Raw genomic sequence first — 20,228 nt, 5'->3', positions numbered from 1 at the left:
GCTCGGAACTGCATCTCCAGCAGCGGTGACAGCAGAACCGGCTGGCTTCCTGTGGAGGGACCAGGTCCAATGCCCTCGCAGGAGCAGAGGCTGGACACAATTTTCCTGCACAAGTTCTAGCTCTGGCTTCCAAAACTTTTTTTCTGAGGGGAGATGGGGGTACAAAGGATTGGACCCAGGGGCGCTTAACCACTGAGCGACATCCCCAGCCCTTTTTATTTTTTGTTTGGAGACAGGGTCTTGCTAACTTGCTCAGGGCCTCCCTAAGTGGCGGAGGCTGGCTTTGAATTTGCGATTCTCCTGCCTCAGCCTCCCTAGTCCCTGGGATTACAGGCGTGTACTACCACACCTGGCCCTTCTAAGACTTCTTAATGTGGAGTCTGTGAGCCTCCATCCAGATATTGAATGAAAATAATCACATAGGCTCAGTTCTTATTTTTCATTCAACTTTCAAAGGCGTGGTTGTTCCTAACTAAAATTTAAAATGTTCCTCTGCTGGGGGCGCTGGGTGGAGCTCAGGGGTCAAGTAGCTGCTTAGCAAGCACAAGGCCCTGGGTTCAAACCCCAGCACAAATACCAACATGGTAATGCCAGCAGTTCCACTCCTAGGAATACCTGCTACACATGAGAACAGAGATCCAGGTGCCTGGATGTCCCGAGAAGCATTGTGGTTGCAAGGGACTAGAAATACTCAATTATCTGTGGCAGGGGAACTGGTGAAAGCAGTTGGAGAAGTCCACTCTTTGAAAGAGGCACAGCCCCCAGAAGTGGTGGTGCATGGCTTGGGAGGCTGCGGCAGGAGGATTGAAAGTTCGAGGCCAGCTTGGGCCACTTAGTGAGACCCTGTCTCAAAAATAAAGAAGGGTAGGGGACATGGCTCAGTGGTAGAGGGTTTGCCCAGCATGTATGAAGCCCTGGGTACAACCCTAGCACTGCAAAGAAAAAAGCAAGAAGGGAGGAAACCAAGGTGTCTGTATGTGGGACGCGGAGGCTCCTGAGGGTTAAGTGTGGAAATGAAGTGCTGTGGAACTTTTTAGTGTCATCTTATAAATGGGGACTGTGCCTGGGAGGGGTCCCTGGGCCTGGTGGCTGTGATAGTCTCGGAGGAGGCGATGGAGGCCAGAGGTGAGCGGGAGGAGGAGACTGACTTCCCACCCAAGCTGGTACCACTTGAACTTGAACTTGGGTGGAGAACACCTCCCAGAGCCCTGTGCCCACTGGATTTCCAAAGTGCCTCAGCTCAGAGGCCCGTGAGCGGCAGGACCGAGGCGGAACAGGGCAGCTAATTTTGGGAGGGGGGCAGCTGCCGCTGCTCTAAATTAAGCAGGTGGCCGAGGTCAGGGCCTGACTCACAGCTGGCCCCGCGCGCGGCAGCCGCGGGTGTTAAGTGGAGGGGCGTCCTGCTCCTGGGGTTAGGCAGCTTGTCGCAGCAAGCTCGCATCCTCTGGTAATCACACGCTTCTCGGCTTTCATGAATGGAGCCCAAGGCTCGTGTGCAAGCCCCACTTTCCCCCCTGGGAGTCCTTCCAGGCCGGGGACAAGCCTTGCTGTAGCCCTGACACCCTGCGTCTGGAGGGGAGAGAAGCGGATGGTGAGTCACGGGACCGAAGGCAGCGCCTCTCCACCCACTCAGGTGTGACGCTCGCCCCTGGACAGGTCACAGGAGGGGAAGCCCCAGGAGGTCATCCGTAAGGCCCAGCAGCCTGAGGTGGCCCGCAGGGGTTGGGCCACAACCTGCCAGGCAGACTGGGCTAGGCCGGGCTGGGCTGCGTTGCTCTGCGCTGTAGGCCACATTCCTTGGCCACCGTCACTGTTCATTCATCCTTGGGGCGGGGTTCCGCTGCAGCCAGGGCCCAGTGGGCTGGAGATGCAGGTTAGCTATTTGCCCCAGGCTGAGCGAGGGCCTGGACAGCGCTGGCCTCCCGGGCTGCCTGCCTCATTCCACCCCTGGGGCCTCGGGTCACCTCAGCCAAGGGCCTCCCGGCCACCCGGGACCTTGTGAGTTTGCAGGGAACACCTTAGTTTGTCAGGAAGTTGCTGGCCCAGCTCTTGGTGTCCAGTCTATCCTTGGCCTATGCACTTGCCGTGGCCCTGACCGAGGGTGTAGCCCTGGTGACACCATCCCCGCCCCCACGGCAGAGAGACTCACGTGGGGCACTGGAGGTTCATGAGGCACCTGCTGCATTCACCTGCAGGTTGAGGATCCCTTCAACCAGAGTGCTGTGGGACCAGAGTGTTTCGCATTTCAGAGTTTGGGAGATTCTAGAATATTTGCATGTATATAATGAGATCTTTTAGAGAGGGTAGCCAAACAGGAAATTCTTTTGCTTCAGATATACATTATACACATGGCTTAAAGGTAATTGGGTGTGTGTGTGTGTGTGTATACATATAAGCATACATATGTGTGTATGTATGAATGACATTTATTTATTTCCTTATTTGTTTTTATTTTGCAATGTTAGGGATTGAACTCAGGGGCGCTCTGCCACTGAGCTACATCCTCAGCCCTTTGTATTTTTTAATTTTAAGACAGGGTCTCTTTAAATTGCCCAGACTGACCTTGAACTTGCAATCCTGCAGCCTCAGACTCCTGAGCAATTTTGACATTTTTAGCGCATCTACACTCTGTGACTCGTCACATGGGGTCAGGTGGGATTTTCCACTTGTAGTATCACGTCAGAGGTTAATGATCACCTTTGCTGATGGCCCGCCACCAGAGGGATGTGCCCTCCTGCCAGGTCTCTGCGTCCTTTCAAGAGAAGGGGTCATGCATTTCCTCTTTCTTTCATATTCTCTCTCTCTCTCTCTCTCTCTCTCTCTCTCTCTCTCTCTCTCTCTCTCTCTTTCTCTCTCTCTCTCTCGACTTTTATAATTACAGAAAAGTTGCAAAAATAATGCAAAGAATTCCCAAATTCCCTCCTCCACCGTTTCTTTTAACTTTTTCCCGAGCGTTAACCTGTGACTACTTTCATATTAACATTTTTTCTTCCCCTGAACTATTCAAGAGGAGGACGCAGACCTGCCTCGCTCCCCTCAAATCCGTCAGCGTGTGTCCCTAAAAGCAAGACGTTCTCTCTGATAACCAGTGTGCGACCATCAGAATCAGGAAACGAATGTCAAAACCCCATGACCATCGCCCGGTCAGTCCACACGGGGATCTGCCAGTCGTCCCAAGAGTGTCCTTGGGGGCAAACAGAAGTCCACGCTCAGGTTTTGTGTGCACTTGTCTCTCTTTGGTCTCCTTCCATCTGGAGCAGTCCCTGAGGGCTTCTGTGTGTTTCATGACATTGACACTTCTGAAGAGGCCACTATTTCTCAGGATGAAGGTGCCTCCCACAGTACCCAGGCACATAACCGGCCCCTAAGAAGTGCTACAGGTATTGAGCGCCTCCTGTGTGCCTTGGCTCATTCATCCTCCAGCAGTCCTTTGCAGGACAAGTGTGGGCTTACTCTCTTTCTGTGCAGGCCCAGAGAGGTCAAGGGGTTGCTTGGCCACTGAGAGGTGGCCCTGATGTCAACCCCAGAGCACATTTTCTGAACCCCTGGGCTCTGGTGCCCTGGAGAATCTCTTGGTGATTTAGGTGCAAGCACTGTTCCTGTCAACTTCTGGAACTCTCAGGCCAACCAATTGTCCTCGGGGCCCTTAGCCCTCCCCTACCCATAAGAACACCCTCCCCGCAGGCACCTGGAGACACAGGGCAGGCCTTTTGCTCTCCCCAGACCTGCAAGAGGCCAGGGACAGTTAGCCTCAGAACCATGGAGGAGTCCAGAAAATGGGCACAGAGAATCACAGGGTAAAGATTCACTTGGAAACCTCTGCCTCCTAACCCAGGTTGCGATTATGGGCTGGGCAGGACGCTGTGGACGAAGGGGCTCTGCCCTGGTCAGTGCTGCAGCCAGAGGCCAGGCATCCCCTCACAGGGTTGGGTCGTCTCCTCCAGGAAGTCCTCCGGGCTTGGCCCAGCCGCTCCCTGCTCTCCCAGGCCACTCCCCTCTCCACCTTCTCCGGCCAGCCCAGGGTCCCAGTGTCTGTTTGTCTGTCTGTGACTCTGCATTCTCTGTTGAATTTGTCCATTTATTCATTCAGTGACTATCTGCTGAGGACTTGCTATGTGTGTGTCACGGTGAGGGGTGCTGAGGTCACCAGGAACAAGAGCAAGTCCTCACCTTCATGGGACAAGGACAATTAAGGAACAGGTGGTCCATACACAGATTATTGCAGGTGGCAGTGAGTGTGAGGAAGACAACAAAGCAGGGGGGTAAGATGGAGAGTGATGGGGGCCACCCACCCTAAGGCTGCCCTGAGCTTCGGATGCTAAGGCTGAGGAGCCAGTGTGTGGAGCCGAGGCAAGGGCACTGCAGACATAGGGAATAGCAAGTGCAAAGGCCCGGTGGCATGTCTGGGGAGCAGGAAGGGACTGGCGTGGCTGGAGCTGAGCTGAGGGGGAGACTGCTGGCCGTCCTTGCAGGGCCTTGTTGATCATAGAAGGACTTTGGATTCTGTCATCAGCTTCATGGAAAGCCACGGGGGCTTTTCAAATTGGAAGGCAACGCAGTCTCCTTTGCATATTAAGACCCTGGCTGCCCGTGGCAGCGTCCAGACCGGTGGTCCCACCTTCCTGCCTGGGCCACATCATGTGCCCTGGTCTCCTGATCCTCAGCCCTGTCCTCCCTCCGGGCCTCCCGCCCTCCAGAATGCCCTTGTTACAGACCAAGGCCCAGACAGAGCTGGGACCAAGTTCTGGTTTGGCTTCCAGCCAGCAGAATGAGCTTCCTCATCTGGAAAAATGGTTGTCACTTGTTAGTGGGGCCCTTGTGAGAATTAAGTGAGAAAATGCTGGGTTCTGCCTGGGGCCAGGCCAACCCAGGGCTGAGGACTGGGCAGCGGCTGCATTGGGAGCCCTGGAGAACAGCGCCCACCGGCCCGTGCTGTCTTCCCCGAGCCCCTGCTCAGCTCCGCTGTAAGGACTTATGGATTCTGGAGCTGGATTTTCTCCACCCTGTCACCACTCACACAGCTGGCCCCGCAGCTGGAAAAGACAGTCAGGATGGCGCTGGTACCTGGTGAGGTCAACCGAGCTGCAGCTTTACGTACCTTTTATGAGCTTGGCAGGCGAAGCCAAGCTGGGTGTTATCAGGAAACACAACAGTGCCGTAGATCACACCAGGCAGAGAGCCTCTGCCAGCTCAGAAGGCCTCGAGGTGTTTCCGTTAGATCCCCTTGTGGAGTGTGCTGGACCTGTGGGGGACAAGGCCTGTTAATCAGATGGGTGCCATGCTGCCCATCTGTAATTCCAGCGTCTCAGGAGGCTGAGGCAAGAGGATCACAAGTTCAAGGTCAACCTTGGCAACTTAGCAAGACCCTGTCTCAAAATAAAATTTAAAAGTGTTGGTGGGAGGGTGAGGATTGGAGATGTAGTTCAGCGGTAGAGTGCCACCGAGTTCCATCCCAGCACAAAAACAGAAATAAAAACCAACACAAATATATCCTGGAGCTACACAATCTTCCTGCCTCAGCCTCCTGAGTAGCTGGGATTGCAGGCATGCACCACAGCACCCGGTGACATTTCTGTTGTTTTAAGCCATCCAATTTGTGGTCATTTTGTTACAGCAGCCACAGTGAAACTAATACCCACACAGCAAAAGTGCTCGGTGCTGCAATTCCGGGCGTGGCCACAGTGAGCGCTGTGTAAGGGCTTGTCAGTGTCACCGCGGTTGTCGTTCTTAGTAGGAACTTATTTATGGTGCAGGGAGGTCTGTGGTGATGGCCAACTTGTCAGGAGTGGGGAGCCCTTCAACCTTCCTGGCCCCGGCTCTTTCTTGGGGAGGTGGCTGCCCCAAGTCACAGTTTTCACTTAATGCTGGCTTGGAAGAGGTGGCTGCCCTAGGAGTGGTGGCTGGCTTCAGGGACTCCTGGCAGGGGGCTATGTGGAGGTTGGGGGGTCCTTGTGGTGAGGAGGGGCGGGTTGGCCTGTGCCTGCCGCCTGCGTGGCAGCAGCCAGGCCTGCTCTCTGGAGCACGCTCGCAGGGGCCTCGGAAACCTGTCTGGCAACAGCATTCCTCGACACTCGGCAGCCGGCTGTCACTCCACTGGCAGCCTGTTGTGGTTTTGTAAGGCGCAGACGGAGCGTCAGCTGCTCCCCGGCGAGGCATGACTCACGCGGCAGTTCTGAGCCCAGGTTTCCCCTGTGGCGGCCAAAACCCTCATTTCTCTGCCCAGCTCCTGCTCAGAGACCCAAAGCCGGTCTCCAGGGGCCTCTAGAGGGAGGCAGGGAGGCCTGGGCCCCTGGCGGCCCAAGACCTGGGAGGGCCAAAGACCTGGCTCCATTTCCCGACCTCCTCTGGGCTGGTCACCCCTTCTGGGCTAGGCCGAGGGGTGTCAGGTGGGTCCTTCCACGCTCCTCGGCTCGCAGTACCTGGTCTTGGCACTTTCTTTGGACTGATCTTCTTTTAGGGCTCCATTTCCCAACATCGGAGACGCGTTCCTCCAATATCCACAAGTATCCCATCCCATGGCTCAGATCCGCGGGGAGGAGGGCTTGGCGCCCCCTTTCCTGTGGGTGACTGGTCACAGCCACCGGTTTACATCAGGATGGAGAGACCTGGGGGGAGAAAAGGGTCAGGGCTCTGAACACTTCACCCAGCTGAGGTGCAGGGGTGTCGTCGTCCATCTGCAGCAGGGGTCGCCCGGCGAGTCCATGCACAATGGGTCACCGTGGCCCACGAGGGGGCACAGGTTCGCTCCGGGTGCCTGGCACCGAATGTGTGCCCGCGGTAGGGGAAGTGCAAGGAGACGCGTCCCCCGTGGTTGGGGTTTGTGATGAGAAAGAAGATGCCACAAACCCAGGCAGCTCTGCTGTGGATGAGCCGTGGCGGGGCAGGATGGAGGGAGGGGACCTGACTCCCCTCTTCTGCTCCACCCGAGTGCAGTGCCGTGCAGGACGCTCAGCGGGGCTCAGGCTGGTCTTGGCATCCCGGAGGGCATCCTGGTAGAGGGGGCGGGCGAGGTGGGATGTGGACCCTGCTCGGCTAGGTTGGAGGTGATGGCAGAGAACCTTGAAATCAGCCCCTGGGGCTTCTGGGAGATGTCTGGAGGGGCCAGGTATTCTCGAAAATACTGGGGCAGGTTGGCACACAGGGAGGCAGGGCATCTGTCCCTGTGGCCTTGAGCCGGCAAAAACAACCCAGAATCCACGCTGGTCACCAACTGCACAAATGCTGCTTCCAGCCTGCCTCCCAGGGCCATGGAACTTGGTTTCGGGGTCAGCCTGTCTGCTGTGGAGCTCTGCCCACTGCAGGCCTGGCGGGGGCAGTCTGTTTTCTATGGGTGACGAAAGGGCTGATGGGAGAAGTGACAGCAGGTCACCTCCAGGTCCCCTGCCACCACTGCCTCTCAGCAGTAGGCTCCAAAGACAGTACTGCCCCAGCCAGGACAGGGCTGCCCCCGAGCATTCTGGGGCATGTGCAGGGCGGTGACTCTGGGACTCCTTCCTGTCCCAGCCCCTCCCACTCACATGCATACCTACCTGTAATGGAGTTTCAGTGCCTGCTCCTCGCTAGGCTGGGTGGGAGACAGAAACAAGAGCAAATGACCATAATGGTGGCAGCTGTTTTTTTTTTCTTTTTTCTCTCCTGGTACTGGGGACTGAACTCAAGGGTGCTGTACCATCCCCAGCCCTTTTTATTTTTTATTTTGAGATGGGATCTAACTAAATTGCTCTGGCTGGCCTCAAACGTGTGATCCACCTGTCTTGGTCCCCCAAGTAGCTGGGAGACAGGTAATCGCTGTGCCTGGGTAAATATGATCATGCACATAAAGTCCTAGGTACCTTGTCACTGGCACATGGTAAGTGCTCAATAGGTGGACAATGTAGTACAGCGACGTTAAATGCCTTACCCAAAGTCACACAGCATGGGAGTCTGAATCGAGAAGACTAACATGTTCTCAACCTTCACCCTTCAAGTGCTAGTGAGCTACGGGGAGGGGAAGTGATCCTGAGGACTTCTGACGGGGCAGTGTCAGGAAGGCCCCACAGAGGGGGTGGGTCTCAAGGTGCCCGGGCTGTCGTCATGAAGGTAACCACGGGCACAAGGACAGCAGGTGGGAACGTGGTGAATTCAAGGCTCTGCGAGAGGGTGTCCTGAGGAGGGCGAATGTTAGGAAGGCCGTGCAGGGTGGCTGCAGGCAGGTGGTGACAGGCCTTGGACACATGCTCAGGAGTGACCTGTGGGACACAGACCCCTGACTACCCTGAGAGGCAGTGTGGCGCAGGGGTAAGAACTGGACTGAGGCAGCCCAAACCCCGACCCAACCTGGGCTGTCCACTGCCTCTGCTGGGCACCCTGTGGCCGCTACCCTGGGAGCATCCAGTGCAGTCTCAGACTGTGGGGCTGCAGCCGTCCTGAGCTCCCCACCCGGTGGGCAGTGCTGCTGCTGGAGGGTCCTGGGCATGGACGGGCCCGGGCTGCAGGCTCACTTGGGCGCAGAGTGGAACCTGAATGGCTGCTTGTGGCACTTGGTCTCCAGGAGGTGGGTGGGGTGAACCCCCTGGGTTCACCTAGGATGGGGCCATCCGGTGTCCCCCCGCCCAGGAGGCGGGGTGGGGCGGACACCCCTGGGTGGAGGAGAGGCCTGGTGGCAGGGTGTCCTGGGCGCCTGCTGGGGAGAAATTGGCAGGAAGCTGGGACCCCCCTTTCTCAGCCCCAGTGGCCCTAGCAGCAGGAGTGGAATGAGTCCTGCCTCTTATTGGTCGATTGTGCCCTCACTGTGGATGCCCCGCACTTACTTGTGCCTCTGGCTCAGGGTAGAGGGCGACAGTTCAGGGGGGCAACTGGGCAGGTCCTGGCCAGCCCTGGGGTCCAGGCCCTCGGTTGAGCAGCACCTGGCCCTGATTCGCAGGGTCTCACCTGCTCTGGCTCCGCCCATTTCCCACACCTTCCGGCCACTCCTCCAGCCCCACATGCACCTGCCCTTCAGTTCCGAGGGGGCCCGGGGCCACCGACCCCAGGACCTGTTACTTGGGTGGCCTCACACAAACACCTCTCTTCGGCTCTGGAGTGCGGGTGCTACAGGGGATGACAGGGGACAGGCCCTACTCCCAAGGTGGCTGTGGCCAGCCTCTGCAGGTCTCCTCTCTTGTGGCCTCCTTCCTCCCCAGAGCTAGACGTCCCTTCCGAGTGGCCTGCTCGCTTCCTCCAGGCTGAAGTGCTGCAAATAGCCCACCCTGCTCAATTACCCAGGGAGGGGCTCCAGGGGCAGAGAAGAACTCCGTCCCTGGACACAGCGGCCCTGCCACATCCAGCACTCCCGGCTGCCCTCCAGAGTGGCTCCCCACTCAGTCCTGGGCCTCCCTGGCCCTGCTCGTCATGCAGAACCTCAGTTTCTCCACCTTTAAAACGGGAACGATGCCAGCCACACGTGCTGTGGCCACGAACCGAGATCCGAGGAGGAAATGCCGGGAGAGTCCGCCCCAAGTGGCCTCCCCGCCCTGGCGTTCGAGGCCCTGCACATTCTGGTTGTTTGGGCGGCTGGAAGTTCATCCCTCCCTTACCCTCCCCTCTCTGGGAAGCCACCGAAGCCACAGCGATCCTGCTCCCTTCTTCCCTGTCACCTGGATACTGTGATGTCCGTGGGGTGGCCGGGAGGTTGAGCCTTGTGAGAATGACTAAGAACCAGGAGAGGGAGAGCCGTGGGTGGCTGGTGGATCATCAGCGTCAAAACTTCCGTTGCCATCTGCAAACACGGGCCACTCCCAGAGCAGGAGGCCAGGAGGGCCGGCCCAGCCTGGCTACCATGGTGCTGGCCAGGGCCACGCGACAGTGGAAGGGCAGGGACAGGGCTGAGAGGCGAGGGGGTGGTGGGGGCTGGGCTGTGGCTTTCTCAGAGCCCTGGGCTTCCCTGGCCTGGGGACTCCCCTGACCCCACTCCCAGGGATTTTCTTTCCAGCAGCGACTGATTCACTTATTGCCAGACGCTAGCATCCAGGGCCTGGACGGGGGAGAGCAGAAATGAGCACAGTGGATTATCCTCCCGGGGGTTGACAGCAGGGTGGGGGGACCCACCTGGGTAGTAGCTGGGGGCTTAAGAGCAGGCAGGACCCCACCCGGCCCCACCCAGCTGACAAACGCTCCCAGGCAGAGCCAGCCACTCCCCTCTCTTGACAGCCGTCCTTCAGTCGTTCAGGCATCTCCGTCTGTGCCTGGCAGGAGAGCCAGCCAGGGCACGGATTCCAGATCCCAGAGAAAAGCTGTAACGCAGCATGGAAAGTCGTTCTCATCCAAACATGTGGCCAAGGACGGTGTAAATTGGGTACAGCCCTTCCCAGGGCAATCTGGCAACATAGAAAATGAAAACAAAAAACGCTCCGACTCTGTTCAGAAAGATTTTGTGAAATTGACAGCCCTTGGGCTCCCTCCCCTCCCCCCAGGGAGTGCATGGACTTGTGCAGTGTGTGTTTTGTGGGGGAGGGGGTGGCGAGAGCAACGCTGTTTATAAAGTGCAAAAGTGGAAGCTGTTCAACTCTAAGCCTGTGGCAGGGTCAGCTCAGCCAGGAAGAGCCACTCAGTGGAATATTATGCGGCCATGTAAAACAAGGACTGTTCAATAGGACCCCAGTGCTGCATGAGGTCCCAGCCTCAGCCTGGGGTCTGCAGAAAAGAGCAGGCCTAAGGAGGAAAAAGCAATGCAGACAGTACTTATTATGGGATATAAAGTGAGAATAGGCACAGTAGAAAATTCTTTTTTTTTTTTTGTACTGGGGATTGAACCAGGGTGCTTTACCACTGAGCCACAACCTCATTTTATTTTTATTTTATTTTGAAACAGGGTCACTCTAAGTTGCTTAGGGCCTCACTAAGTCGCTAAGAGTCTGGCTTTGGACTTTGAATTCTCCTGCCTCAGCTTCCCAAGCTGCTGGGTGACAGGCATGTGCCACCAGGCCTGGCCAGAATAGAAAACTCTGTCTAATCTGCTTTTCACCAACTGCAGCTTGTGTTCTTGAAAAAGTCATCGAATGCCAGATGATAAGAGTGTTTCATGCTTACTCTAAATTATGTCACAGCAACCCAGTGGATTAGGCACTCCTGGTAGCCCCAAGTTCATGGGAGGAAACCAGGCACTGAGGAAGCAGCTGAACCAGGTTCAAGCCCACAACCTGACCCCAAGCCCAGTAATAACCATTGTTTTCTCACCCCGCCCTTTTTGGGGTGTATGTGGAAATTGAAATTGAACCATGGAGGCACTCTACCACTAAGCTGCATCCCCAGTCCTTTTTATTTTTTATATAGAGACAGGGTCTCGCTAAATTCCTTATGGCCTTGCTAAATCACTGAGACTGCCCTTGAACTTTCGATCCCCCTGACTCAGCCTTAGCCTCCTGAGCTGAGGAATATGTGCCCCCACACCTGGCAACTGATGCTTCCTACCGCCTCTTTTAACTGTAGAAGCATGTCTGCCCAAGATCAGTTACCTGAAAGAAAATCTGGTCCAATGCCTTTAAGTTAAGGTAGTGAGATCTGGGTTTTTTTTCTTTTGTTGGTTTCTAATTCACTGGTGCAGAAAACCCCACTTTGGTCTTTTGTGGACGTGATGGCACATGCCTGGACTCCCAGCTACTCGGAAAGCTGACGTAGGAGGATCCCTTGAGCCCGGGAGTTTGAGATCACAGTGGGCAATGTAGTTAGTTCCTCTCTAAAACCAAACCAAAACGAAACAGAACAACAACAACAACAAAACCCAAAAAAACCAACTTTCCTAGCATGGGGTGGAGGTGGGGGAGGGCTAGATCCCATCCCCAGCACAGCAAAACACAGAAAACCCAGATGGGGAGAAAAAAACGAGAAATTGGGGACCGTGGAAAAGGGACATCGGCTTAGCGAGGGGTAGGACAGAGTTAGGGACAGGAAGCGAAGCCCTGCAGGTCCAGCGCGGAGCCCTGTAGCTTTGGACGGTCCGCAAGACTGAGTCGGCGCGGGGGCGGGGCGGGGGCGGGGCAGGGGCAGGGGGCGGGGCTTATCTGGCTGCGCGGCTCCCCTGGCCATTCTTGCTAAATCTTTTTATTACCTGGAGCTTAACTACATTATCTCCTGCATGTTTGCATTCCTCTCGTTTTTTTTTTTTTTAAACTACAGGAAATGATAAAGGAAAAAAAAAAAAAAGCTTCTGTTTGCTTTCCCCCTCGGGGTGCCCAGGGAAAGAATCTGCCAAATTCCTCCTCCCAGTGTAAATAGGTTTTGGGTTCCCCTCATCTGAGAGTAGGGGCAGCTCTGTTAAGTCCAGATCCTGGGGAAATGCAGAAAGGCAGCCACTGTCTGGGGCAAGGTGGTTTGATTGGGGGAGGATTGCTTTGGCTTCCTGCAGGGACTTCTGAAAATGGAAGAATTGTTTCCAGTTAATATACCTTTTAGAAAGGAGGGAGTTCAGAGCAGGAAGGGGACGGGGAGAGAAAGGTGCAAGGTGTAATTTGTCCAAATATCCACCGAGTCCCCAGTGCCTGCAAGAGAAGTCTGAAGCAGACAAGGGCTAGAGGAATTTGTGTTCTTCTAAAGACCCTTGCCCCTTCACATCCTGAGCTAGCAGATGAGAGGTTAGGCCTGTCCTCCAAATAGGCTCAGAGCCCTGGAGCTGGGGAGGGCAGAGCTGGCAATCAAACTTAGTGCTTGTGAAGCTGAGTGCAAATGGCTCTGACCTCCATGGTGTCTTCTCCAGCTGTTTCTTGGGTGTTCTTGATGGACAGTTCAGGGCTATTGGAAGACACAGGTTCTAACTAGCAGTTGATGGAGTCAGGATTACTTGATATGGACTTTTTTCTTTTTTGTACTGGGGATTGAACCTAGGGACACTTTATCACTGAGCTACATTTCCAGTCCATTTATTTATTTATTTATTTATTTTTATTTTGAGACAAGGATCATGCTAAGTTGCTGAGGCTCGCCTTGCACTTGTGATCCTCCTGCCTCAGCCTCCCAAGTTGCAGGAATTACTGGCTGCGCCACCTGCCATCTGGCCCTTAATATGGGACTCTTAACGACAGAATGTTCTCTCAGGTTAAGAAACTATTAGCTGAATACAGTGGCATGAGGCTGCGGTCCAAGTTAATTGAGAGGCTGAAACAGGAGGATTGCTTGAACCCAGGAGTTAGAGGCCAAATTGGACAACACAGGGAGTCCCATCTCCAAGAAAAAAATAAATTCTCACTCAGAATCACTAAAGGATAAGCACAGGGTGTTCCTAACTGGTCACCTGAAATAATTGCCTAAGGACCCTTCCCTCCCTTCCTTTTAGTAGGAAGTGTCATTAGTTCACGTGGGAATGGTCTGTTCAGATCCATTTTGGGCATCCTGTTTGCCTCTGAACTCTTTAAGTGACCAGAGTTTCTTTGGTGGCATGCATGTGACACTGTGCCCCGTGCTCCGGCTGTGCCCCGTGCTCCGGTTTTCGCTGTCCATGTCAGGAAAGGGCCCAGCTGAGGGAGGGAGTGGCTTGGGTAGGAAAAGGCCAATGCACTGCTGAGTGGGGAGGCTGCCTTGGGTGCCTGGGAGGGTCAAGGATGCTGGCTGGTCTCTAAGCTTTCAGAAACTTGAAAGACAGGCTGGAATTGGTCAGATAAAGGTGAGTGGAGGCAGGTGCAAGCAGGTGAAGGTGAGAGACCTTCTGGGCAGGGAGGAAGGCACTTGCCAAAGCCTGGGGGTGATTGGATCTTAAGTGAAATTGTTAAAACTGGAAAGTCATGTTCATCTTATCTGTGCCGGACTCCCGTTTGCCATGAGGGGCAGATCAAACACAGTCTGGTTTTTCATTCCTCTTCTTGCTCCCCTCTGGGGAAAAGAACTCTGGCCCTTGGCTGCTTCTCTGATGGAGATGTGAGATGTGGAGGGTTTTAGGCCCTTTGAGCATAAAGATGGTGCTGCTGACTGGAGAACAGGGTAGACCAGGGTATGCAGTGTTCTGGTCTCTGCAATTTGTCTGCCCCTCCCTGAGACAGCAATGCCTCTAACAGAAGGTGGACAGGAAGGGTCAAGGCCAAAGCCACTGAGCTCCAGCCTGTCCAAGTTTGGTGCATTCTTTAATTCTAGCAATCATTGAATAATTAGTTTTTACATTTTAAGCCAGAGTTTTGCTAAAATTTCAGAAATGCCTCCTCATAATGGCTCCATTTTCTTTTTTTTTCCTTCTGGTGCTTTGATGGACACAATACCTTTTTATTTACTTATTTTTATGTGGTGCTGAGGATGGAACCCACTCAGTGCCTCACACGTGGCAGGTAAGCACTCCAGCCCTGAGCTATAGCCCCAGCCCTGGTTCTTTGATCTTAATAAGCTCCTCCTATGTCCACGAGGGCTCTAGGGCTCATCGCTGAGCTCTGACACACAGTGTGAATGAACTTTCTCAGGCTCAGTTTCCTCTCTTGAAAAAAATGGGGATATGATGGTCTCCACCTCATAGGGTGATCAGGGTTGAATAGGATCTTGTTTATAAAGAGCTCAGCGCCAGGCACGGTGTTTGGCTTTGAATAAATGGCATCTATTATGTGCACAGGAAAAAAAAATGTCTGTAGTGAAGTGTTGGCAGCATTTAAGTCCAACGGGTGGGATTACGGTCTCAATGAATATCTATTTTGTAACCAGAGAAAAAAAGAACAATAAATGTTATTAATTTAAAATCTTTTTTGTTGTTGTTGTTAATATCAGTGTACTGACCCTCAAGTAAGACCAGACCTCTGGTTTTATTCTGAAACTTTAAAGACAGACGCCCCCCCCAACACCCCAACCAACTAAAGGGAGATAGTTGGTCAGAAAGCTCGAGAGAAGTTTCTCCTCCACCCAATCTTGCTGTCCAGCTGCTGTCTGGAAGGCCGGCAGGGAATTCAGAGAGCGCAACTGTGAAAACAAAGCCCTTCCTCCCACCAGGAAGGCGCTCCCAGTTCTCAGCGGGAAATCTAACTCTCCAAGGAACCATTCCAGGAGCGTGACATTTGCCCTCTATCAGGACTTCTCTCCAGAATCTTGGAAAAGAAAGCATGCACTAGCCCCGTTCCAGCTGGAGAACTGCAACTGTCCTGGCCTGGCCTCCAGGACGCCCTGAGGCCCAGGCTCTTGGCTCTGTCTCCAGTCCAGATTCTTGACTGCCAGCCCAGTGCCTGGGCAGCAGCAGGAGGCAGACCTGACAGAGCTACAGGGCCACCTCCAGCCCGGGCCTGCCCCTCCTGGGCCATCCCCCTACCCACCCTCTCTGGTTATCTGTGGTAGCATCGGCCTGCACTGGGCTGGCTTCTGAGCGCCTTCTTTCTCCTCCTTCCGCACCCTGGAGGGGCATACTGCTGCTGACGCTGGAATAAAATGCAGCCTCTGTTTCGGAGACAAAGAACAGAGAGGCTCCTCCGGTCAGCTGTCCCTCTTGGCTGGCAGGCTCCCTGCTCTCCCTTAGGCCTCTCCCGAGGCTCCCAGGTGTTTTCTCTGGATCTTAAAGGCATGTTTGACCAGGGACAAACCCCAGCAGTTTCCCCTGCATGATGTTCCTTAGCTGGGATGGGGCAAGGAAGCACCGGGGCTGGGAAGGAAGCTTGTCTAAGCTGGACGCTGGAGCTGGTGAGAGCTTGTATTTGCACAGCAGTGTGAGTGCGTGTGTACGTGTGCAGTTTCCTGAGCAAGTGCATATGTGTGTGTGCTAGGATGGGAAGAAACTAGAGTGAGTACATGAGAAACAAAGTGTGTGCACGTACCAGCTGCAGTGGGACAAAGTTTTGTGCTCTTGATTTTGGAGCTGTGTGTACTAGTGTGAGGGTAACATTGTTACAAACGTACCGCCTGGGGTGGGTGTGCACGAGGAAGCCCAAGTGTTCCCGTGCACTGAGTGTGAGGGCACGTGGACAGGCACGTGTTGGTAGTCGCAGGCACGGGCGTGTTCAGGAAGGCACCAGCACACGTGCCGGTATGTATGCACCAGACGGTGAGTGCACACGCGTGCACCAGCGCGTGCGGGTGTGCGGGTGTGCGTGTGAGCACCAGCCTTCAAGTGAGTGCGCGCGCACCACCGTCACCCCCCCACCAGTCAGAGCAGGTTGCCATGGGAACGCGCCGCTGCTCGAGTTAATCATTTCCTGTGGAAAGTGTGCGGGAGGGGCGGGCACGGGGCGGGCCGAGCCGAGGAGGCGGTGGCGTGGAGCTGCCTCCCGCCGGCTGGCCGTGCCGGGCCGGGCCGAGCCCCGGGCGCTGCGGCGACACCGGGATCGTGCCTCCGCCAGGCGGGTGAGTCGGGGCTTCAGCGGCTGAGCAGTCGGGCCCCACCCAGCCCCGACCGGGGCGTAGCAGCCGGCTGATTCCGCCCGCGGGACCCCTCCGCCGGGACCTGGTGGGGCGCTGGGAGGGCCGGGCCCCGGGACCTGGCTGTCCATGGGGTTCCCAGGTTTCTCCGGGGGAGTGGGGGCGGTCTGTCCCCTGGGATCGGAGCAGCCTGGGGACCCTGTTCAGATTGTAACTGCGAGAAAGAGCCCATACCTACCTGAGAGCCGCTGGTCAATTAGCACCGCCCCCTCCCCTGCAGGGGTCCCCCCGCACCGCTAGGACACCCTGGAAAGCTGTCCTTGAGGTCCCTCCCACCACGTCCTCTGGGCAGTTGGCTTTCCCCCTGTCAGGCGGAGGGTGGGGTGCGCCAGCCCTGAGGTGGGGAAGCAGGGCCTGGGCAGTGTCCTTCCAACAGTAGGAATCAGCCGTTGACAGCTGCAGCCCCGGAATCCCGGCAGGGAGGGGGGCCCAGAAGCTGCCCCCTGCAGCCCCCATGCCCGGTTAGAGCCACAACTCGGAACTGGGCTGGCTGGCGCAGGGAAGGGGCCTGGTCCCGTCCCGGGAGATTTTTAAAACGGAAGCTGTATGTAAATTCTCAAGTACCATTTGTCACCCCGACCCCACAAGACATCTGTCTCAAGGTTGGGGGTTGTGACCACCCCCTGCCTTTCCGGTTCCCTGGCTTTTTCTCAGTCTTAGGCTAGGTGAGTACCAGGCTATTCCCTCTGCCCTTGACAAAGTAGCCATCTCCTTGGCCAGGCAGAGTCATTTGCTAGGAATGCAGCCTCAGAATGGGTCTCTGGATTCGCAGTGATTGGACTTAAGGGACACGGGGTGGTGAGTTCTGTTGCCGGTAATGGCACCAGGGAGCAGAGGCTTTGAAATCTGGATTGCCCTGGAAAACCCAGGATGTTTGATGTCGAGCAGGGGAAGTCCCAGCTCCTGTACAGCCCTCCTGCCCCCCACTCTCCCAGAGGAACCAGCCCTTCCCAGCAGCAGTCTGAGGGTGGGGTGCTGTGAAGTCTTTCCCTCCAACTTTGTCCCTGGTCCAGGGCAGAGGGGAGGGCTGCAGCTCTGTGTCCTGGCCCAAACTGAGGGGCAGATGCCCTCTTTCCCAACCAGGCCCTCTACAATCACCCACCACTGGGAGCAAAGTCACTGAATAACAAAAATTTGGATCTCTGAGTGTATGCCAGCATTGTTCTGAATACTACATGTGCATTGTCTAATCTTTAGACCAACCTTCTAAGGTGGAGTTGTTCCCATTTTATGGATGGTGATAATAAGGCACAGAGGCAAAGTTCCCAAGGTCACATGTCTACAAAGTGGCAGAGCCAGGTTCTGAACCAGTCCACCTCCCTACCCCATGACTCCTAGGTCCACAGAGGTCCCAGGACTCAGGTTGGGTATCAGAGGCCCATGCAACGAGGAGAGACAGACAGTGCAGAACCTCTTTCTTGGCCTGGAACCTGAGCTTGCTTGGGATTCCTTGAAACTTTTGACCTTCACATCCCTCCAGCTGCTAAATTCAGCTGCTTTTTCCTTTTGGGGATCAGCACACACCCTTCCTCTTTCTTCCTGACATCTTCCTGGCAGCCGCTCCAACTTCCCTTCCTGATAGCACAGAAAATGATCTCCCCCACCCCTGCTGATCTTCCTCTCTTAACTATGGAGTCAGCCCTCAGTGCCTGGCACCAGCTCACCTTGACACACAGGTGCACCTGCCTCTCCTTCCTTGCCCCTTGTGGTGGGGCTGGGTTTTGCCCAGCTCTGCCTCAAACAGCCCGGAGAAGGGCCGAGAGTCTGCACCTTTGGCTCTCCCCTCCACTCTGCCACTTCAGTTCCTCAGTGGTGCTGGGCCACAATTTGGATCAGGCACTGCCCTGTCCTTCAACCACATTCCTGTCCCCTTCCAGTGAGAAGCACCCAGGAACAGCCTACTTCAAGCTGCTTCCTCCATGGAGGAAGGAGGAGACCATGATTGCTGTTCTTCCAGGTTTTAGCTCCAAAACATCAGAGATCAAAACTTCTGGCCTCCCAGCCCTGGACTCCCCCGCACCCCGCCACTTCTTTCCTGCACCTCTGTCTACCCAACAGGCCACCTCCCCTGTTCTAAATTCCACAGCCTCTCAGTTCATCCTCTCCCTCCCAAACTTCCCCAAGGAGAAGGAAGTAGCTGCTTCCTCTGGCCCCCACCCCACTTCCTGAGTCTTCCTCTGCCCTCCTCTGTGTGATTCTCTAAAAGGACCCCCCGGGCTTTCTGCCCATCTTTCTTCCACATTGACATGGCCACCTGGCTGTCCTTTCCTTCTCACTCACTCCCTAGTCCCTTATGAGGACTGTGGAGTGCCCCATGCTCCTGGCACTCTCTGATTTTCCTTCACCAGCTTCCCTTCCCACCCCTGGACGGAGCCCTGGCCTTGCCTAGTAACCTCGTCTCTTGCTCACCCTTACCTTTGGCAGCGATGGCCTTTTGCTCTGGGTCTTGGTGTCCTGACCTGACCTCTCTTCCAAGCTTCAGTGGGAGTGTTTGTGGGTGTTTGTTTCGGGATGTTCATCCAGGGAGCCATGGCGAGCTCAGGCCATGTGCTGTGGGCCCCAAAGGTGGATGTACCCTGAGCCCTGCAAAGGATGGGGAAAGTGGCCCACAGCACAGGTAGCTCCATGGGAAGTCCCTTGGGTGTCCCTAACTCAGTATTAAAACCAAAACCAGGGGCTGGGGATATAGCTCAGTTGATAGAGTGCTCGCCTCGCACGCACTCCAAGCTGACTTTCTGTGAGTGGCTTCACTGAATCTAGAACTGTAGCTCAGTCATCTTAAATGTCCTCAAGGCTGCTCTGCACACAGTAGGTCCTCAATAAAGCAGTGAATGCACTGGATGTGGTGGCCCACACCTGTAATCCCAGGGATTTGGGAGGTTGAGGCAGGATGATTGCAAGTTCAAGGCCAGCCTCTGTGATGTATTGAGACCTTGTCTCAAAATCAAAAGGGCTGGGGATATAGTTCAGTGGTGGAGTGCCCCTGGCTTCACTCCCTAGTTCTGGGGGATGGGGGAAAGTGAATGTTTGCCGTCTGTTCTGTTTGTTTGTTCAGTTCACAAGGGACCTGCAGGGCTTTCTCTGTTGGCCAGAGCTCCCCACCCCACCTCTGTTCCCCGCTACCTTTGGCCTCCATGTATCCTTTCACACCGTGAGGGTTTATGAAGTGTTTATCTCCCTTCTGCCTGAAAGCTTTGAGGTCACATCTCCCCTAATCAACTAGAAGTTCCCCTAATCAACCAGAACTTCTAGGAGGAAGTCCATGGGAAGCTGCCCATGACCCTTCACACATTCAATAAATAACTGTTAAATGGAGAATGAGTGAATCTTGGTGTCTCAACACCTGGCAGGGTTCTGCCATGCCCTTGGCGCAGAGGAAGGGTGCTGGGGTGCAGGACTGACTGAATTGTAAGAGAACTGCTGTATGTAAACCTGGCTGGCCACAGTCCGGGTTCTTCTGAGCCCCTCCTTAGTGAAATGCTGATGTTCCGAGCATTAGCTGAGGCAGAGGAGCCTGAAGGCTCAGGCCATGGCTGATGATGATTAGAAAAGGAGAGGTCTCCCAGAAACAGGGCAAGACTTACCAGGATGTTGCCAGCTCCCAGTGCTTCTTCCATGTGGGGCTCTGGCCCGCCATACCTTCCTGCTGCCAGGCTCGGGAGGAGGGGCTCAGACGTGAGGTCTCTTCAGAGTGCCCCAGACACATCTGAGCACTCCATATTCAGGAATAAGCACCCCCCAAATGGAGACAGAACCCATTTCGTCCTGCCAGCCCAGGGTCCTTGGGAGATGTTGCAACTGAGGCTGCAGGGCTGGGTAACAGGTGACCCATCCCTTACAGACCTTCCAGACTTTCCAGGGCGCCCCCAGCCCTCCTCAAGCTCTCCTCCCGTGTTCTCTCCGCA

At 55.3% G+C, this 20,228-nt stretch overlaps 1 protein-coding gene and 1 long non-coding RNA gene across 18 annotated transcripts in view; one reads left to right on the top strand and one right to left on the bottom strand.

The window, feature by feature from the left end:
- Kifc3 (kinesin family member C3) overlaps positions 1 to 20,228 on the top strand; it is a 74,042-nt gene that overhangs the window by 23,592 nt on the left and 30,222 nt on the right. For 9 of the 12 annotated variants that reach the window (XM_021721494.3, XM_021721491.3, XM_078032393.1 and 6 more), the window contains exon 1: positions 16,096 to 16,248. The exons of 1 other annotated variant lie outside the window; for it this stretch is intronic. The gene's annotated coding sequence lies outside the window, so the exon portion shown is untranslated. Of the gene's footprint in view, positions 1 to 16,095; positions 16,249 to 20,228 lie in introns of those variants that run through there. 2 more of the 12 variants (XM_078032399.1, XM_078032398.1) reach the window with 2 other exon arrangements.
- On the bottom strand, positions 2,409 to 20,223 carry LOC144370876 (uncharacterized). 6 transcript variants are annotated; one of them, XR_013430925.1, is made up of 7 exons: positions 19,908 to 20,223; positions 9,615 to 10,334; positions 7,530 to 7,564; positions 6,847 to 6,989; positions 6,420 to 6,605; positions 5,099 to 5,242; positions 2,409 to 2,752 (listed from the first exon to the last, which is right to left on the bottom strand). It is a non-coding gene; the product is annotated as an uncharacterized LOC144370876 (long non-coding RNA). The 6 variants fall into 6 exon arrangements; XR_013430923.1 differs by having other exon boundaries at positions 7,530 to 10,334; XR_013430921.1 differs by having other exon boundaries at positions 6,847 to 7,564.

Source organism: Ictidomys tridecemlineatus, chromosome 15 (genome assembly GCF_052094955.1).
Source record: "Ictidomys tridecemlineatus isolate mIctTri1 chromosome 15, mIctTri1.hap1, whole genome shotgun sequence".
In the NCBI taxonomy this organism is placed as follows: Eukaryota; Metazoa; Chordata; class Mammalia; order Rodentia; family Sciuridae; genus Ictidomys; species Ictidomys tridecemlineatus.
This window is presented reverse-complemented; position numbering and strand designations above follow the sequence as displayed.